At 35.8% G+C, this 20,821-nt stretch overlaps 1 long non-coding RNA gene across 1 annotated transcript; it reads left to right on the top strand.

Annotated features, from left to right (window-relative positions):
- Positions 1–2,634: 2,634 nt before the first annotated feature.
- On the top strand, positions 2,635–14,673 carry LOC309849149. The gene is made up of 3 exons (XR_014303527.1): positions 2,635–2,704; positions 9,234–9,292; positions 14,560–14,673. It is a non-coding gene; the product is annotated as an uncharacterized lncRNA (long non-coding RNA).
- Positions 14,674–20,821: the final 6,148 nt, after the last annotated feature.

Here is a 20,821-nt window from a genome sequence, read left to right as displayed (position 1 = left end):
GAGCTAAATTAAGGTTAACAATTGCATGATTGAAAAGGGGAGTTAATGTGAAAAGTATAATGTAGATTCCATCTGTGTTCATTTCCAAAAAGTATCAGAAAGTACTATAACATAATGCATTTGTGGTTAGAACTCTATTAGCCCATTAAACATGAGTCATAGTTTTCTTTGAGCACATCTTAATTTTCAATGTAAATATTTTTCTGAAAGCTAGGTATGTGTTTTGAAGAAAATGAAATTTGTTTTATTCATGGTTGGGAGATTTGCATGTACTATATGATTGACATAGAAAGAAATATTATGTTGAACAATTTTATGGCAGACATGCCCAAGGCAATTCAGATGAGAGAATTAATAACAATGCAAGCAAAAGAAATTCCTTATTAAAATTTTGTTAAATGGAAGTATAATTCATTAAAGATTATATCATTATAAAATTTCATCATGCCAGTGGGGACTTCTCTGGCCTTGCCTAGTAAATTTTACATGATTTTTATGTCCTGAAATTGTGTAAAGTTAAGCTTACTTGTGCCCTCAAATGTTAGTTTTTTTTTTTTTTATGGAGCACCAAAATAACACAAAGTCTATAACCATGTTGAATTCCTCAGGCATTTTAACATTTCAAAGAAAAAAATAAAATCATATTCAAAGTTCTTTACAAAGCCTTTTTCTGATAATAAAATGAATGTATTTGCATTAGAAAATTTGGAAGATAAATGCAACCTCTTGATTTCAATTGTAGTTTCTCCTATATCTTAATACGCATGTTTTTCCGTAGTTGACATCTTACTAAATGTAGCAAATATGAATTTTACATTCATGAGAACTCAAGTGTGAAATAATTGTATATTTTTTTGTTTCTTCGTAACAGACTTTCACTTCTAACTCTAGCCTCTATTCTGCTTGATGACAGAAAACTTGATGTAGCTATTTCAAGCTTATACTTGGTCCCCTTTGGGTAAAACAAGTCAATCTAAGTTTCTTTTTCAGTAGGCTAGCATATAACTTCCCTGTGCCCTCCAGACTTTTCGTTTGGTGAGAACAGGTGGATGTGTCCATAACCTCCCTGAGAAACTATGAAGACATAATCATTGTCTTAGGTCTTGTTTCACCAGGGGAAAGAGATGCTATCAAATTTATAATACGTTAGAATTACACCCATTTCATTTTAAACTGGATAGGAAAAACAGCTCATTGCTTCTCAATCACAACCGAAAGGATTTCCCTTGAGATGGTCCCAAATACACATAAAATGGTACTCTAGTAAGCCTTGTCCACTGTATTCTGCCTTGTTGGAAAGTAATATGGTAATATGGAGATAATATGGATGTGCTGATGTCGTTTTTTAACTGCAGATGGAACATGCTATGTATAAACCAGAGCCTCAGGCATGCTGCTCCTTAAAGTTTCAGCCTGGATAGCTAGCTACCTTCAATTTTCTGATTGCAAAACTTAAAAGTTTGGCCACTCCTTTGGGGATAGATGTCTTCCTTGTGGAATAACTGATGATTTTAGCTATCTATATTCTTTGCATATTTTTATTTCTTCACTTTGTCTATCATTTCAAAGCTCCTTCCCCAGCTCAGAAAAATTGATCAAGTCTGAAATTAGGGACATGAGTTTCTCCAATATTTATTATTAATTGCATAAAACCTACATTTGGCTTCCTCCAGGGTTTAACTATTTTCAATTTCAAAATACCCATGCAATTCAGAAATCTCAGCTTTCAAAAATTTGACCCTGCTATAATTATAAAGATTATTCTACATTATCTTTTGGTATGGAATGCTTTTAATTCAGTGAAAGAATAGGCTCAAGAAATGATTTTGGTAGTGAAGATACAATGAGGTCATTTTGGCAGAAAAAAAAAGCAGTTAGTATTTCCAATATGTATTAAACATGTATGAAATTTTATACCGTTTTTACTCGCTTGACATTATAAGATGAAGAATCCCTCATATATGATCACGTTTCCTTAAATACACTCATGAGGTATTTTTTGAAATTTATTTATTTATTTGACAGACAGAGGTCACAAGAAGCAGAGAGGCAGGCAGAAAGATAGGGAGAAGCAGACTCCCTGCTGAGCAGAAAGTCCCATGTGGGGCTCTATCCCAGGACCCTGAGATCATGACCTGAGCCGAAGGCAGAGGCTTTAACCCACTGAGCCACCCAGGTGCCCTTAATGAGGTATGTTTGAGATCCTAACTGAATCAGGCAGCTCTTTTACACCACTTCATATTCTAACTGCCTCAACTATACTTGTTTCACATGTGAGGTCTCTGATTAGTTTTGTATAAGCACAAACTCACAGTGCCTCACATGATGCTCTCATTCTGTGCCTCCCATTCTCAGGCTTCTCTGTGTATGATAACGAGAGACTCCACTTAGCACTGATGATAGGAGCTGACATAGAACAATAGTGAAGCCAGATTGCCCACCAACGCAATGGCAATAAAGACTTAATTGTTGGTGGTCAGTGAGGTTGTGGTAAGTCCTGACATGCAGTGACATCATAATTACTGTGCTTTTGCCTGAGGCTAATTATGATGTGTTGCCCGTGACAGAGGAAGCAGAACAAAAGGTAACTGGTGTGATGAAATGATATGGAGACAATGATTATTTATAAATTGTGTTCTATCCTTATAACTGCATTAGGAGGTCCTGGAAAAGAGTAGGGTGGTCAGGAAAGCCACCTGCTAAGGTAAGATGGTCTGAGAAAATGGGCAATTTTGAAGGAGACACTCATTTCTTGTAGGCACAAGCCAAACTATTTAAAATTGAACCCATTATTTACAAAGCTATAAAGAGCCTCAAAGGAAACAGAATATATAGCTTTGAGAAGCCTCCAAAGTCTCCGTCAGGGCTCTATAAGAAAAGCAAAGCAGATCCTGGAAATTTCTATCTTCTGTGCAGGAACATTTGACTGGCTGAGCCTGAAACCCATGTGCTCCTCACACCATCTGAACCTTCCAGGCCAGGAAGAACAGTGCTCTTCACTTCTCCCAAATACATGCCTTCATTGGAGATTTTTATCACAGATTCTGTGTTTCTGCCCCTAGTGTTTCCACCTTGGTAACTAGGCCAAGGTCTTTGCAGGATCAGAGCTCTGAGAGGAACTGCCCACATGTTGAGGGAATCTCAGGACCTAACCAAAATATAGTGTCAGTAACACAGTAAACATATTTGGGATTGGATCATGAGAATGTTGTAACAAAAGATAAAGAATTTAAGGCTTAATAGAAGTTTTAAAAATGTGAGAGCATGTAAACATGATTCGAAATTCAGAGTTCTGGCAAGGGGATCTAAATTGGTTTCAACATTTTGTTGAATGGCTCTCTAAAACGTCAGAGGAATGACAAGCCATAGTGAATTAGGAGAGAGATCCAAATATTTTCAGCAAATTATAAGATGTATAACAAGTCTCAAAAATACAAGAATATAAGAATTGGGGTACCTGGCTAGCTCAGTGAGTACAGCATGAGACTCTTGATTTTGGGTTCATGAGTTTAAGACCCACGTTGGGCATAGAGCTTATGTTAAAAAAAAAAAAAAGAGAGAGAGAGAGAGAGAGAGAATTGGGATTTTTTTTTTTTAATGAAATATTCCAGAATGCATGTTCTCTTGTGAGGGTTCAGACTATATTCCTTCAGAAATCCAATGTCACGTGTACTAATGGAAGAGCTGGCATTTTTGAGAAGCATAGTGGTAACTGACTTTGGTAAACTAGAGTCACCTTTAATAGATGTTAGAAAACAAAAACAAAAACTCCCTACTATCCGTATCAAGTAACTATCAGAGACAAAGGAGCCATAATTACTATAATAGGCATTAAAGCCACAAAGGCAATAATCAGTGTCTATATCCGCAGAGATCTATGGCAATGACTAATAGATCATGGAATTACTAGGGTCAAGAATGGCCAAATAAGTTAGTACTCAACTTGCTTAATAAAAAACAGCAGACGGTGAGTAGAGTTTGATGTCAATTTCTATAATGTACAACTGAAGCCTCTCACTGGTTCATCTTCACAGAGTCCTTGAAGCAAAAAGTAGCAAATTCAGAAAGCAAATTCAATAAGGTCAAGGTAAGGTTTCACTGGTAAAGGAAAATGTCTAGGTTATTTAATAATAGAAACAGGTTCTGAGCTGACAAAGTGAGAAACAATGTAGTTTATGATTAATACTTCTTGCATGGTTACTAAACAATAATGTGCTAGCAGAAATCTTCTTTAAAGACAAAAATACTATTGGATTTAGTTGCTTAGCTAATGGTGACAATTTGACAAATTCTACCGATATATGTCACCTCCTCTTAGATGAACAAAATACCAAGAAGCACTGGTATAAAGATTATAGAATTTTGTCCAATATAAGACCTATTGAAAATGCTTTAGGCTCAAATCCAGATATTATTTTGAATTGAATATATTCAGCACTTTAAATCCATCTAGCTGGAAACTTCTCCTTAAGTATGATTTTTATTTATGTTAAAACGAAACACTTAATTTCAACACAGAGACTGATGCATTTTTAAATCAGTTATTCTATGTAGAAATATTTTTATATGTATTATTTACCTACATAATACCATTTAGTATGTGATAGACATACCATCTACATACAATGCATATATAGTATTATATAGACAGTGTTATAAATATAGATTAGATATCTCATCATATTACCCATCTTAGAAGTTAAAGCCTCAGTATAACATGATATGCTTTAGAGCTACATCAAGTATTTCACATAGACTAAAAGAACTAAAACAGATATGTTTCAAACGAGATTGATAATGAAGTTATTAAGCAGGTAAAAGGATTTTAGGCACAAAATTCAACAACATATTTTACCAGGTAAAATATTTGTTAGGTAGAAGAAGCTAGAAATGAGCAGTGGAAAGAAAGTCCTAAGGAAACTTCATCCTTTAACCTGGAAGATTGCCAGGTCCTAAATTCTTGAGGTAGGAATGGTAGAATAGGCAGTTAGTTAGACATGGGGTGGAAGCAAGGATGGTGAAAACGAGGTTCACCTTAGAAGCCTGAGAGCACAACATCCTGACTCCGTAACTTACGACATCCTGACTTTGTGGCTTCCGAGACCCTGGGGCAAACAGAGCAATAGGGGCAGGTACAGTGTAGACACTCTCCTCTCCCATCTCTGCCCTCAGGGTAACCCCTTCATTCATTGTAATGCTTTTGCATTGCAGTTATAGCCACTCCCCTGGGTTCCTGTGTAAACGTTTAGAGTCATAATGTTCCCCTCCCAATTTATAGGCAGGGTCCCCCAAAGGATTGGAAGCTGCCTCCGTTAGGCACACACATAAAAGGAAAAAACCCCCAGGGCAGGCCTCTGGGCCTGCCTGCTCCCCCACCTTGTGAGTGTCCTGGCCTTAGTAAAATGATTTTCTCCCTTCCCTCAGTGCAGTGATCTCTAATTCTTCATTGCGTAGGTGCCAAGGGCCAAGACACACCCTTTTGCATTGACACATTTATATAATAATTGTATTTTTCCTTTAAAAATGTTTCCTTCAGCAGCAATATTTTTATTTTTTAAAAACAAGTTTTAAATAGATAAGTGTTTATGCAGCATTAACTTAAGATTGCATAGTTAATCATATTATTGACAATATCAGAAATTAAAAGAACAATAGCTTATGCAAGTTACAAGTGTCAGTACGTTCTTAGCACAGATGAAAGACACAAAGATTTTTTTTTTCTATTTGCTCAATTTATCATATTCCTTAGAAAACACTTTCCATTGAATAAGATATTTTACTATGTTTATTATTTTTAAAACTCAAGTGCATCGTTGCAAGCAGTAATTCAATTTTGAGGATGGAATTAACAATTTAATACTTTTAGTTCCTTTTTTACAAAGTAGATTTTCTATAGAGATGTATATGCAACTCTGCCAACATACTGCATTTCTCAATTCAATAGGCTTTCCCTTGAATCTATTAGTTTCCTGAAATGAAACACGTGCAGTGCTTTGAAAGACAATATTTCTTTCCCCAAATGGCCCCAAAATGAATTTTGTGAGTTAATCATTCAGTAAACAAATATTTACTCAATATCTTCCAAGTATTAGATAAGCAATGTAGAGTGTAATAGATGTAATTGCTGATTTCAAGAAGTTCATATTCTTTTAACTAATCTAATAAGACATAGTGCTAAGAACAGACATATGCTAATAAGAAGATAAAATCTGATGTGAGAGAAGGTGAATTGAGTAGCTACTCTGAAAAGAACAACAATTATAAGTGTCCTGAAAGGGGAGCCCACTTCATGTGTTTCAGCCCAGAAAAGCCCAGGTGGCCAGAATATGGCAAATAGGAAGCAGAGGAGAAAGATGAGAGAGGTACTTGACACCTTAAACGGTTTGGGTTTTATTTTAAGTATGATGAAAATCTGCTAGAAAGTTTTATTTATTTATTTATTTATTAAAGATTTTATTTATTTATTCGACAGAGGGAGAACACAAGTAGTCAGAGAGGCAGGCAGAGAGAGAGGAGGAAGCAGGCTCCCTGCTGAGCAGAGAGCCTGATGCCGGACTCGATCCCAGGACCCTGAGATCATGACCTGAGCCAAAGGCAGCGGCTCAACCCACTGAGCCACCCAGGCGCCCTGCTAGAAAGTTTTAAATTGAATGGTGGCATGGTAAGGTTTTATCTGCAGAAAGAGCAGAGGGACCACTGGAGGGCAAGAATGGACAAAGGGAAACCAGGTGAGATCATTGTAGACATTTAGAAGAGAGATGGTGGTATTCTGAACCAGGCAGTGGTGACGATAAAACCCAAGATGTATTTTGGAGGTAAATTCTAAAGAACAAGGCCTTGAATTGGAAATGGAGAGGAGAGGAAGGGCAGAATAAAAGATGATGTGGTAGATAAAGATGCTGCCACTTACTGAGATCCTGAAAGGTCAGGAGATAGGAGATTGATAAGGGAAAGTAAGAGTACTTAGTTCTCTCTGCAGTTCATTAAGCCTTAAATACTAGATAGTTATCCAACTGTCTTAGACTTAGCAGTCTTCAGACTGCTACAACAAAATCACAGACTCCATAGCTTATCAATAGCAGAAATTTATTTCTCACAGTTCTGGAAGCTAAAGTCCAAGCTCAGAGCGTCCCATGGCCTAATGAGGGACCTCTTCCAGGTTACAGAATTTTCCTTGTGTTCTTATATGGCAGAAGGGGTGAGGGAGCTTTCTTTGGTAAGGATGGACCTCTTTAACAAGGATACCAATCCCATTCATGAGGGATCCACTATCATGATCTAATCCTCCTCCCAAAGGCTCCAACTCCTAATATCCTCACCTTGGGCATTAGGTTTTAACATATGAATTTGGGGAGAACACAAACACTGGGACCATGGCATACTAGAAACATTAAAATGGCAGGGCTAAGTTCTGGAGAATAATATAACTGATGAGTAAAAATGGACCAAAAGCTCATGATTAATTAGGAGCAGTTTTAACTGCTCCTAAACCAATTGCATTTTGCTCAGAAAAAATTATAAGTGCAGCTTTGACGTGAAAGTCCCATAAGAATCTCAGAACACTTTACTTAGTTCTAAGTATGGAGAACAAAGGGCCTCCAGGCATTTCGGTTTTTTTGTGCTTTGCTTGTGAATGAAAATTATACTCACCTCTAACTGTATTGAATGCCCAACATAGCTTCCCCAAAGACACAGAACATAATGTAAGTGGTGAAACCAGATAATAAGGTTGTGAACCAGAATCTTTACAAACCAATGCTCCAAGAAATTGAATAATTCTCCTTGGTCCTAGGGAAATGTTGATAAATTATCAGAGGAGCCTAAAGGATGTTTAGTGTATTTACTCCTGTTATGGAAAGCCTCGGCAAATTTTGAAAGCCAACATCTTCTAAAAATTATATAGATGAGTAAAAAATTGGCAAAAATATTATACAGATTTACATTTGGAGTGAAAAATCAGAAGCTATAAATGCATATTTGTAAAATATGGATGATGACAGCAGTATTTTAAAAATCAAATAACATAAAGCAGCAACAAATATCCCCAGACCCCCTCCCCAACCCCATAAATATTGATAAAAATTAATCATAGAAATGTAGAGTTGATGGGTTTCCATCATCTTAGGAAATTCACCATGCTGTTAAATTGATTTCAACATATTTAAGTCATGTAGTATCATATTTATCAAAGACATTTAAAAAGGCATGCTTTCTTAATTAATAGAATTAAGTTAAAGGATATTTCAAACTCTAAAATGGTAAGTAGTTCCCAGTCAAGGCACTCTAAAGTAAGAATGTGTTGCTGATGCCCATTTGTCTATTTCTGTTGGTTTCACAAGGAGTTGCTCCTGAATTTAAAATTGCCAACGTATTTATTGATAATTTTTCCATGCCATTTAAGTAACACGCTATATCCTATGAGGTTTGCTATTTCTAAGCCCAGGTAGATTAGATGCTAAATCAGTCCATCACCAACTATAAAAGAGAATCATCCTCACAGTACAGAATGTCTTAAGGTCAAAGCCAGGCAATACCATGAGAAATTTCAGAAGAGAAGCTTTTTCTGTTTATGTTAAAGCTCTTGCATATCATTTCATATTTCCTACAAGTTGAATAAAGATGGTGTGTGAGTTACCTGTATACGAGTTCCTTGCGCGAGTTACTGAAGTAAACATTTCTTTTTTATGATTCCATATGACGATTTTTCTTACAGTTTATCTGTAGTTGTGTGTTTACTATTTTTATGCCATCATGACTCTATATATCCTTTATTTCATCACTCCCTTGGTGTTACAGCTTATTTTTCAAGTTAAATAAAAACACTAGCAAAGAAACAAAGAAAGTGCTGTAATCTCCTGACCCTCGTGCTGACAGTTCCATATATTTTGAAGTAAATAAAGATATGGAATCAGGATTATGAAACAAGCATGCACTTCAGAGAGATGTTTCGTAAATTTATTGCCTGGCTGTGTAGCGCAACTGCCATAGTTTTTGATGGACAAGGACATATATCTGGAAAATGAAACAAAGATAGTGGCTCACTGTAATTCAAAGATAATAACTACTAGAAGATACAATTGTTCAGCAAATGTGAGATTATTGGTTTCCTAGGGATTTATTAATTTGATGTATTTTAATCCTTGCCTGCTGTAAAGGAAGAATATTGTCACTCAGATGATGGGGTCTCACTCATTTTGTAAATCGTTCCGATCATCTTTTTCATTTATATCTAGAATTCATCTGCAGTTGGAAAAGGCCTCTGCCACACAGCAGTCAGTCACCTACAATGAATGTAAGAGCTCACGTCCAGGCTTCAAATGTCACCACATTGCCATCTTACTGTGAATGACTGAAATTTACTTCCCGTTGTTAGTGGTGCTGAAAATTGCCACGGGTTTCTACAGTGTATAATGTATTGTCTAAACCGAAAACATTTCCCAGATTGAATTGACCTTTTAGAAAACAGCACTTTCATCCTCAAAATGCAGGACTGTTGCAATATTTTATTTAAAAAGGTTATTTAGTTATAAAACTTGGAGAAAGGGTAAGGAATTAGAACTGAGTCTATCTCTCCCATATAATGCATTGCTGTCAAAAAAAAACACAAAACAAAGACCACTGATTGCTTACCCACCCAAATGCTAACTGAGAATAGTGCACTGGAAAACCACATCTTTCCAATATCAACAGAAAAGAGCGCTATAAGACGTGAGGGCCTTTTTTATTCTGTACATTTAATTAGGCTGTCATTTTGTTATCAAAGAGGGAGTACAACATTGTCAAGCCTGTTGGACTGCTCAAAAGAAAATGTAAATCTCAGAAAATTCATCCACAGGGCAGGGTACTTCCACATGGTCTTAACATATGTGAGAGAGATAGACAGAGACAAAGAGACAAAGAGACAGATATAGAGAGATAGAAAGAGACACACACAGAGAGAAGGCATAATAAAAATCACATAGAAAGAATTACTAAGAACGTGTCAGGGATGCCTAGGTGGCTCAGGTAATTAAGTATCCGACTCTTGGTGTCTGCTCAGGTAGTGATCTCAGAGTCGTGGGATCGAGCCCCATATCTGGCTCCATGCTCAGTGCAGGGTCTGCTTGTCCCTCTCCCTCTGCTCCTCCCCTTTCTTTCAAATAGATAAACAAACAAACAAACATATAAATAAAAATAATCTTAAAAAATGCCAAAAGCAATTATTTCACTAGATGGACAAATAAAGAATTTGACTAATCCAAATAATTTAAATAAATTTGACTTTCTGTGGCTATACCACCAAGATGGTTCATGAGGCTAGAAGAAACAGTAAAACAAATCATCCCAAATCATAGAGTCCCAACTGTGAAAAAATATAGCCAAATTGAAAAGTTTCTCATATTCTCTCTGTTTCCTTTCTCTTTTCCTGTCTTTTTTTCAACCACTTGGATGTTGACCATAGCAAGAGAGTAAGTAGACTGCCTCATGATTTTCCTATTTTAGATAATAAAATTCCAAAAGAATTTTTAAAATATTTGAAGTGCACGGAATGTCAAAACTAAGTTAAATTATTCTTAAATGTCTTTGACTATTCAAAAGACACTTGAGAATTTCTTAGTACTTTAGGGCCATTTTTATAAACATAATTACTATTGATCTTCATAGTGCTTGAGTTCCATGTATTTCATTAGAGTTTCCATTTTAATCTTTTTAAAAGAAAGAAAATACTCTTCTGAAAAATAAAAAATTAAAAAAAAAAAAGAAAATACTCCTCTGTCTTGCTCTTTGGATTACATTTTGTTAGAAGTATTTTGTGGTTTTCAAACTATTTTTTTTTAAACATTAGACCCTTTAATCAAGGGATACTTCATTCAAAATACTCATTTCTTCACTGTCCCTGCCACCGATAGATGCAGAATCTTATGACCGTATATTTATCTTCAAGGGTATATTTTTAATCTTTCTAATGAATAACATACCTAGAAAATAATGACCACATAGGGTCATCTAGGGTTCTGGGATTATTGTTGATGATAAGTCAGCCATTTCTTTATCTTGTTTGAATTGCCCTTTGGAGAAATCTGATTCATAGAGATAAGTAGTTTCAAATGCTCTTTCTTTTTATCAGCACCCATTGAAACCTGAGTGTAGTCTTCAATTATACTGGTCTAGATGCTTGAGAGGATAGTAACAAATGATTACCTCTATGTAATTAAATCACTAATAATACCTAACAACTGATTTCATTATTTGACAAAAAAGTCAGACAAAAAGCACCAAAAATTTACAATCATTGTTAAATTATCTAAGATGAAAGTGACATGATGTGCTATACCTTTACATGCTATTGTTTGACCTTTACTCCAGGATCAGCACATATAAAGTAGGCACACAGTTGAGACTTGCCTAACACTTCACATAGTAACACATGTTGTAACAGTACTTTTACTTGTATAATTTTATGTGTTCATTCAAAAACCTACTTTGAGGTACCCGGTTGGCTCAGGCAGTTAAGCAACTGACTCTTGATATTGGTTCAGGTGGTAGGTGGTCTCTGGTCATGGGATTGGACCCAGTTGGACTCTGGGCTCAGAAAGGAGTCTGCTTGCTCTTTTCCATCTGCTCCTCCCCCTTGCCTGCTTGTTTCCTCTCTCTCTAACTCTTTCAGATAAATAAATAAATAAATAAATAAATAAATAAACAAACAAAATCTCAAAAAAAAAAAAAGGCCTAAATCAAAACTGGCAAAGAAAAAAAAAAAAGCTGAGTCAGAACACAGTGACAAACTCAATAACCAGTGAAGCAAGAAGTTCAATAGACTAATCTGATGGCAGAAAAGCTGTGATAGACAGAATTCTAAAATGACCCACAATGACATGACCCTGTATAATCCCATTCCCTATGAGTATAGGTAGAAACTTTCAATTACTTTCACCTGATAGAATATGGCAAAGATAATGGGCTATCACTGCATGATTATGATTCATCAGATGGCAAAGGTGAAAGAATTTTGCAGTGTAAGTAAAATTGCTGATTAATTTAATTCAATGAAAAGATTATTCTTGGTGGGCCCGACTTTATCAGGTAAAACCTTTAAGAGAGGGTAAAGTGAACTGAAATCAGACTCTCTTGTCAGTCTTAAAGAAACAAGCCACCACGAGATATGCAGCAGCAAGGACTGAATTCCACTAACAAGAACATGAGCTTGAAAAACAATCTTGCTTGTCACATGGGACCCTAACCCCCCATCAGCCCCCTGCTCACTCCCAAGAGTAGAGGGCCCATCCAAGCTAAGCTCAGACTCCTGACCTACTGATAATGTGTTACATTTAAGCTGATAAACGTGGTAATTTGTTATCCAGGAGTAGGAAAAATATGTATATGGATATTGAAATACGGATATTGATAGATATAGATATTAATATCTAGACTTACACCAAAAGGGCTTCATTTCTGTAAAAAGAATAATAGTATATGTTTATGTATGTGTCCATATAAATATTATGTATGATCCTTAACATATTGCTAGAAGTGAAGAATAAAAAAGTCTTATAAATTTATAGAATGAGGGATTACATTGTTAGATTACTAAAATGACCACAATAAGCCTCCTTTAGAAGATGATCACCAATACCAGTTGAGTGATATGTAATTTGAATTACTAAACAGGGCTTTTTTTTTTTTTTAACCGAGTTTTAATGAAAGAGCTCATTCTATGTCTGTATTTTTGTAAATTCTTTTTTTTCATTCTGTCTTCTCCCTCAAATATAGTCATACACATACATACACATCATCTCTCTCACACACACATACACTAATTTAACCTTCAAAGTGGGAGATATTATTATTATTCTCTCCAATTTTTTTTCAGTCACAGAGCTGAATCACAGATATTTAGGATAATTGCCTGAGATCACAGAACATGGAATAGCTGAGATTTAAAGCCATTTGAATACCATATGGTTTCACTCCCATGTGGAAGTTAGGAAACAAAACAAACAAGCAAAGGAAAAAAGAGTGAGAAAGAGAGGCAATCCAAAAAACAGACTCTTGACTATAGAGAACAAACTCATGGTTACCAGAGGGGAGGTGGTTGGGGGCATGGGTGAAACAGGTGATGGAGATTAAAGAGAGCTTTTGTCATGATGAGCACTGACTGGGTGATGGACAGAATTACTGAATCACTATATTGTTCACCTGAAACTAATATTATACTGTTTGTTAACTAATGGAAATTTAAATAAAAAGAAAACAAAAAGCAAAATAAAGCCAAACATTCTAGTTTCAAAGTAAAACAAATCCTTATTATTCATATAAAACTATTTTTACCTTCTGGGTTTTTTTGTTGTTGTTGTTGTTTTGTTTTAAGATTTTATTTATTTATTTGAGAGAGAGAGAGAGAGCACAATTAGGGTTAGGGTCAGATGGAGAAGCAGACTCCCTGCTGAGCAGGAAGCCCAATGTGGGGTTTGATCCCAGGACTCTGGGATCATGACCTGAGCCGAAGGCAGCTCCTTAATAACTGAACCACCCAGGTGCTCCTATTTTTACCTTCTGAATAAACATTTAAAATGTTGAGGAATTTGAAATTCTAACGCATTTAATAAGGTAAATGATGAAGGTGAGTAAAATTGTTTTACTGTAAAATTACATGTAAAGAGTATGATTTTCTTGACTCCCTTTTAAATTCATACTAACTGCAAATGATAACTGATCCTCTGGCCCAGTGCTGTCTCTCTGGGTTTAGACATAGGAAAACCCACAATCAAAGTCTTGACGGGAAGATAAAAGAGCAGAGAATAGATCATTGTTGGCATAACACTTGATCTATACTTAATTTAATGGGCCAAATAAAATTTTTTCAAAATTTGCTATGTCCCTCAAAGAAACTTAATTCCCAAAGAACGCCCCTCATTGTTAAGTGCTTTCAACAGAATTTAATGTTTCCTGAAATCCATTGAATGAAAGCATAAAGACCAACTGTGCTTCTCCAATAAAGTCTTTTCCCTACATTGGGGTTGTTTGAAACTGAACCACATATAATACCAAATGGTATAGTGGTGAATATGGAAAGAGAAATGAAAATCATCTGTTATAAGATCATTTAAAAGCTCTTATATGACAAGGCACAAAAGATCATTGTCTCTCATATACAACATGTGGGAGAGGAGTGGGAGAGTTCGCTCTCCCATTCTCTCAGTTTATTTTTTATTTTATTTTATTTTTTTTAAAGATTTTATTTTATGCCAGGGCTCTGTCCTCCGTATTTCTGGATACAAGTGAAGGAATTTCTGCATACAATTTTCACAGAGGATATGGTAGGTTTTTTGAAAAGATTCCATGATACAATACATTTGGAAGTCTTTGTTCTCAATTGTCTTCATTATTTCTTTTGTGCTTAATCAGGGCCTTTCTTGTGTTGTGTATTTTCTCCTTCATATGTATCTTAAGCCTGAGTCTTCTCAAATTATTTACTAAATGAATGAAATCACATACTGGGAAAAATTAAATTCAAAGCAACACTTTAGAAATCAGAAGGCACATCAGAGAACACGATTAATTAACTCTTTCATGCCACAGGTTACCTTGTCACTGTCGAAGTGCTCCAAATCGCATAATATCGACTCATTTTCAGAATCAGAGAAGCCTCAGTAAATTGAAAAGGAACCAACTTGATGATGATGAAGTACAGCACTAAAAAATGATGGAATGTTAAAACGCTCGAGGACCGTTTTTTTTCTCTCTTTCTTTTTTAAAAGACTTTACTCGTCTATTTGACAGACCGAGATCACAAGTAGGCAAAGAGGCAGAGAAAGAGAGAGAGGAGGAAGCAGGCTTCCTGCTAAGCGGAGAGCCCGAGGTGGGGCTCCATCCCAGGACCCTGGGATCATGACCTGAGCCCAAGGCAGAGGCTTTAACCCACCTAGCCACCCAGGTGCCCGGAGGACAGTTTTTGTTTTATTCCAAACACACACAAAAAGGAATTTAAAGTGAAAATTTAAGGTGTTTAGATTTACACCTGACATCACCTTTATTTCAGAAGAGGCCATTGTACGCTATATTGTTTAAGACATTCTTTGCAAAAATGTATTGTTTATGCCTTTTAAGTCTGTTTTTGCTACGCATCCTGTTTTGGGGTTTGATGCTTTCTGAGGATAGGTGCTGTCTCCTTCAACAATTTTAAAGCTTCCTAAGGACAGGGAAAAAGGTCCATTCATCTGTGATTATTTCCTGCACCCTGCACAGGGCTTTGCCTACAGAGAACCTTAATCATTAAGTATGTATCTGTTAGTAGCTGGCTTGAACTTCTCTCCTACATTTATTTGAATTTGATTTTGTAGACTCAAAATCTCTGATAACTGACCTAGCCCCTTCACGTTTCATGAAATTTCCTTTCTTAGTACACAGTTTCATAAGCTAAGGATGAGAAAGCCTTCAAGTTAAACCAGCAAAAGGTATGAACACTCAAATCCTCCCACTCTGCACTCTCGCACTTCTGGAGAAATGCTTCTAATCTAAGCTTCTCCAGCAGAGCCCAGGACTCATGTCCAACACGAGGAATACACACTCACCTAGACTATAATGCTCTGTAGTTACTGTGAATTTATTTCAAGGCCAGACAATTGCTATTGCTGCAGATAAAAAGGTGCCCAACTTACCCGACAAAAACCTTCTGATTTAGTGTAAAGAATATATTTATATTACTGACAAAAAAAAAAAAATAATATCCAGTAACACATCATTTTAACTTGTTTTCTTTTAATATTTTTATTTCAAAATTACAGATAAGGGAATGACCACTCTTGAATAATTGCCAGGTTAGAAAAATTTTAAACCTATCATTACCTATTTCTACTTTATTTAAATTAGAAGTACCCTGACCCTTATGAGAGAGGAGTGCAAGATGAATGTCATGCTGCTTTTCTAGAACCAGATGCAAACCTCTAAACCATAATACCAAGAAGAAAGCTGTTTTATAAAAAGTTTCGGTGGGGCATACCAAAGTAACACTTAGCCTTCTGAAATTACAAGGATGAATGGGACAAATTTGCATTTCATACAAGAGACAAGAAAAAGCAGGGCTTTCAGTTGTCTTTTATTCTTCCTACTTTACCCTGAAATAGGCTAGCACTTTATTTATGTACTTATTTATTTATTTTTTTTTCAGAACTGAAATACAGCACTAGGAATAAAAGTAAAAAAAAAAAAAAAGCAATCAATGAATTTTATCATAAGGGAGAATTATTTCTGTTTTCTGGAACTTTCAAAAAAGTTAGTTAATATTTACACAGCAGTAGTTTAATGAATTATAGATAACAATATACCAGCGTGTTAAGGGACAAGAACTACCAGATTAGGAGGAAAAAGTTCAAGATGAAGCTTCGTTATAAATCAGATAAATAAACTGAAAGGTAAGTATTCAAGAAATTTACAGTGTTTTCTTCATTCCCTGAAAAAGAAAGAAAGAAAGAAAGAAAGAAAGAAAGAAAGAAAGAAAGAAAAAAGAAAGAAAGAATTTTAATACTCCCGTTATTTTCTGGACTAAGTACCAGCCAATCTCTTCTCTAATATAGCTCTAATAAAATTATTCCTTCCTAAAAATTTTATTTCCATCAAATTAAATACATTCTATCCTTTCTGCTGCAGAGAATCATTGACATCACCCTTAGATTATAAAAGAACTAAGTTATGCTTCTCAAATTTTCACCACTTATTTTTCTCTTACTGGAATTGTAAACCCAAATGAGTTATAGGAAAAAAAAAAATTCAGTACTTAGAATATTTTGGCAGACCAACATTGCTAGGACACATAATTTTACCAGTTGGGCCAAACACTGCATCATTCTCACCTTGCTCTGTGCAGCTTTGAATAAATTTTCCTGTCTCATCTGTGTGCTTTTATCCATGATCTAGACTGAACTCCTGAATCTCTCCTTCTTTCTTAATTTACATCTGCCTCCTACCTCACCTTTTGACTCTCTCCACTATGCAGGAAATCTGACAGTAAATCATTTAGTATCCCTTTGGCTGACTCTCAAGTCTTAAGGAGTCAGGTGAAGATAGATAGCAATAGATGAGGAAATAAGAAGATTGTAATAATGTATGATTTTAAAAAATAAGATAATATTTGAACATAAAATGGGCTGTGAACTACCTAAACTATGAATTGATATTTTCCCTATAATTTACCTGTGTTTATTTGCAGGTTGGCAGAAACTTCATTATAGAAATGTAGGTTTTATTCTTAATTATTTGGTGTAATGTTTTATGTAAACATTAAGATTTATACCTAATTTATTTGATGCATAGTATTAATTTGTACAAGAAACATAAAAATATCAAAGCTAAAAATAAATTTGTATATCATAGTTAATTGATTTTTTCTGCAACTTACCTATACCTCTTTAATTGAATAATCTAAATATTACACGTTCATACAATATTTTAAGACTAAAATCGAGATTTTATTTCACCTCTTTCTCTTACTTCAACATACTCTCACAAGCCTATTTCCCAACCTGTGGAATAAGCAAGATAAGATGACAGTTCCCTCTGGAGTGTATCAAAACACGCCAGAGCAATAAAAACTCTGATAGCAAAGATTAAGGTTTCTGACCCCAATTGTGGCATCTCAGCTTTTTAGAGAGCCACTAGAGAATGGCTTTGAACCTGCCCTCACTATTTGACTCTCTCTCCTCAGTGCACAGGGCATTCCACAAACATTTTGAAACTCAGAAATCTCTTTCAGAATGGAGCTCCAGGGATGATTTACATCTTTTAACTCACTGGCAAATTTCTCCATCCTGGAGGATTAACTGACCATTCAGTTGATAAACTTTTGAAGACTTGAGGGAAAGTAATAGATGGCCCCATGGAGCACATAGGGACATCTATTAAAGGGACAAATGTTCATTCTTGTTTAAAAGAGGTTACAACTGAATTATGGAAATCAATGATACACACAATCAGAATAGATATGATCATATTAAGAATTAACTGACTGATGACATAGGTAACTGTTTCCTATTGAGTTTAAGACATTAACTTAGGCACAAAGATGGATTAGGTCCAGAGCTTTGCCAAATGGATCCTTGCACTAGAAATAAGAGATCTGGATGATCATAGATAGGAAAGAGACAATAGTAAGTGGCATAAAAAAGGTACAAGGGGTGCCTGGCTGGCTCATTCAGTAGAGCATGTAACTCTTAATTTCAGGGTCATGAATTCAAACCCCATGTTGGGCATAAAGCTTAGTTAAAAATATATAATATATATATATATAAAATAATGAAAATTTTATATATTAAAATTATATATATATATATATATATATGTGTGTGTGTGTGTGTGTGTGTGTGTGTCTATATTGTGTATATATACATACATACACAAATCTCCATCATGGAAGATCACAAGAAAGAAAAATCAAGTAAGGCTTCCTAGAAAGAGCAGAATTTGAGCAAGGTTTGAAGAACTGAAAGAACTTAGTTTATGGGTTATTTATGGGATATGGGTAAAGAAAAGACCATCCCCAAAGAGAAAAACAAACTGTGGCAGGGATAAAAAGAGCTTGAGTGCCAAGAGTTTTATCTCAATTCTGCAGAACAGGATTTCCAAAACTATTGTGTAGAAGAACAATCAAGGTCTATTGAGATAAAAATGAATACTCCATTAGAAATAAATAAAGGATTCCCTGAAGAATTGCATTTTGAAAGATCAAATACTCTGTAGATCAAGAGATCAATAGGGCTAGTGGTCATGGTGTAGAAACTATTATTCTGACCACTACCACCCCTGACACAGTTGCACTGTTACACAGAAGCTGAAACCAGTGGGTTGTGGGGATGAGGTGTTGCCAGGTTATGAGGAAGAAAGAAGCCTAATTGATGCTGTATCTTGGAAAGGTAACCAGCAGCATTTCAAATAAAAACAGCAGAGATTGGGTGATTTTTTCTTTTTTCTAAAATAGAGGCTGGATTGTGTCAATTCTCTGATTAATACTTCGCAGTGGCTTCTCAACTTCTCAGAGTAAAACCCAAAATCCTTTTTCTGACCTCTAAGGCTCTAGGTCTAGCCCCTACTCTGTCTAGGTCTAGTCCTTACTGTCTCCTGATCTCCTGTTTTTTGTTTTTGTTTTTGTTTTTATTTTTATCTCTCTCTCTCTCACCACCTCTGTCTTTCTCTGTCTCTGTCTCTATCAAAACTTCTGCTCCACCCACACTGCTCTTTCAACACCCAGAGCACACTTACACCCTTCCCTGCTATTCCTGTTCCAGAGAACACTGGCTCCCAGATTTATGCATGGCTCACTATCTCACTTCCCTTGAGTGTCTGCTCTAATTCCCTTTAACTTTATTATAAATAACCACTCCATGATAACTTTCATCTAACTTTCAATCCTCCTTCCCTGCTCGATTTGTATTTAGCAGTCTTATCATCCTAGATATATATTCTGCATCCATATTTGTTTAGGTGCTTGCTGTGTCTCCTCCATGAGACAGGCTGCCGGCAGAAAAAAAAAGAGACAGCGCAACTTCTGTATCTCCTGTACCTGGAATAGTGCCAAGTATGGGGTAGGTACACCATACATAAGTCTGGAAAGATGTAAATGGACAGGAAACTAGGGGTATGGAGAGACTGCTTAGAAAACATTTGGTAATGGTGAATGTGAAAGAAAATAAGGGCTAAACTTTGGTGGGAATAGAGTAGATTAGTAGAAAAGATTAATACTTAACTACAAATTATTTCAGGCATGGATCATGATGGAAAGGGATGGGCGGTGGAGGCAGATGGTCTCTGGTTCAGATCCCAGACTCCCAACTTAGAGGTTGTGGGGCCATGTGCAAAATGCTTCATCTCTCCACACCTCAATTTTCTCCCCAGTGCGAAAGAGAAAACACCCTCTTTTTGGATTGCTATAGGTTATGGAGAAGTCAAATGCTTAGAGTATGGCCTTGGCGCTAGCAGGAGAGTGATGCATCTTTCAACATATTTTAAAAATAGGATTAGATATTTTATCTGTGTTGAACCTCCACACGGAGATTTTAAGTTGTGCAAAGTAATGCATACCCTTTATAACTTTTCTATCGTCCAATGTTCTTAGTATGGCCCTCTTGGTATTTTTCACAGGATGCCAAAAATAAAGCTATCATGAAAACTCCTATTTCTTGAACACGCGTGATCTGATTTTAGTACTGACCAAACATTATGAAGTGTATGTATATCTAATATCTTTAACATATTAGAAGACATGTTCAGAGTGGTAAAGTAATCTGTCCATGGTCACACAGCATATAAACAAAAGAATTGAGATTCAAATTCAAATCTTTTTGGAAAACAAATTCATCCCCTGCTATTCTCATATACCTATTATGGTGTTTTGTGGTTCCTGAATTGACAACATTTTCCCCAGGGTGAGATACATCTATGTTTTATAATAACTTTTCAAAACTATAGTTGCTCTTTGCTTACCACATTTCACACCACATCCCTAAAATGGTTATTCATGTTGCCTCTTTCTTTGCAGACTTCTAATGACTCCCTACTACACTTTGATCCAAAAATAAATGTTAGATTATGACCTTTGAATGTTTACTCCAAATTGTCATTTCTCCTTCTTATTTACCGTCTAAGTTTATGACCCTTGGCGGGTAGCTCTACAAACGTTTCCGCAGTTCAGAACCAGTGGGTCTCAAACTGCAGGATTGGGGGCTTAACTAAAGGAGCATAAATTAACATAACTTGGAGAATTTTTTTTTTTTTCCCAAATTTCCACCCTGTTTCTTAACAGACATTCCCAGGTATGGGGCTCCAAGCATGAGAATTTTGGAAAGCTCTCCAG

The sequence above is a fragment of the Mustela nivalis genome (genome assembly GCF_964662115.1).
Source record: "Mustela nivalis genome assembly, chromosome: 15".
NCBI classification, from domain to species: Eukaryota; Metazoa; Chordata; class Mammalia; order Carnivora; family Mustelidae; genus Mustela; species Mustela nivalis.
This window is presented reverse-complemented; position numbering and strand designations above follow the sequence as displayed.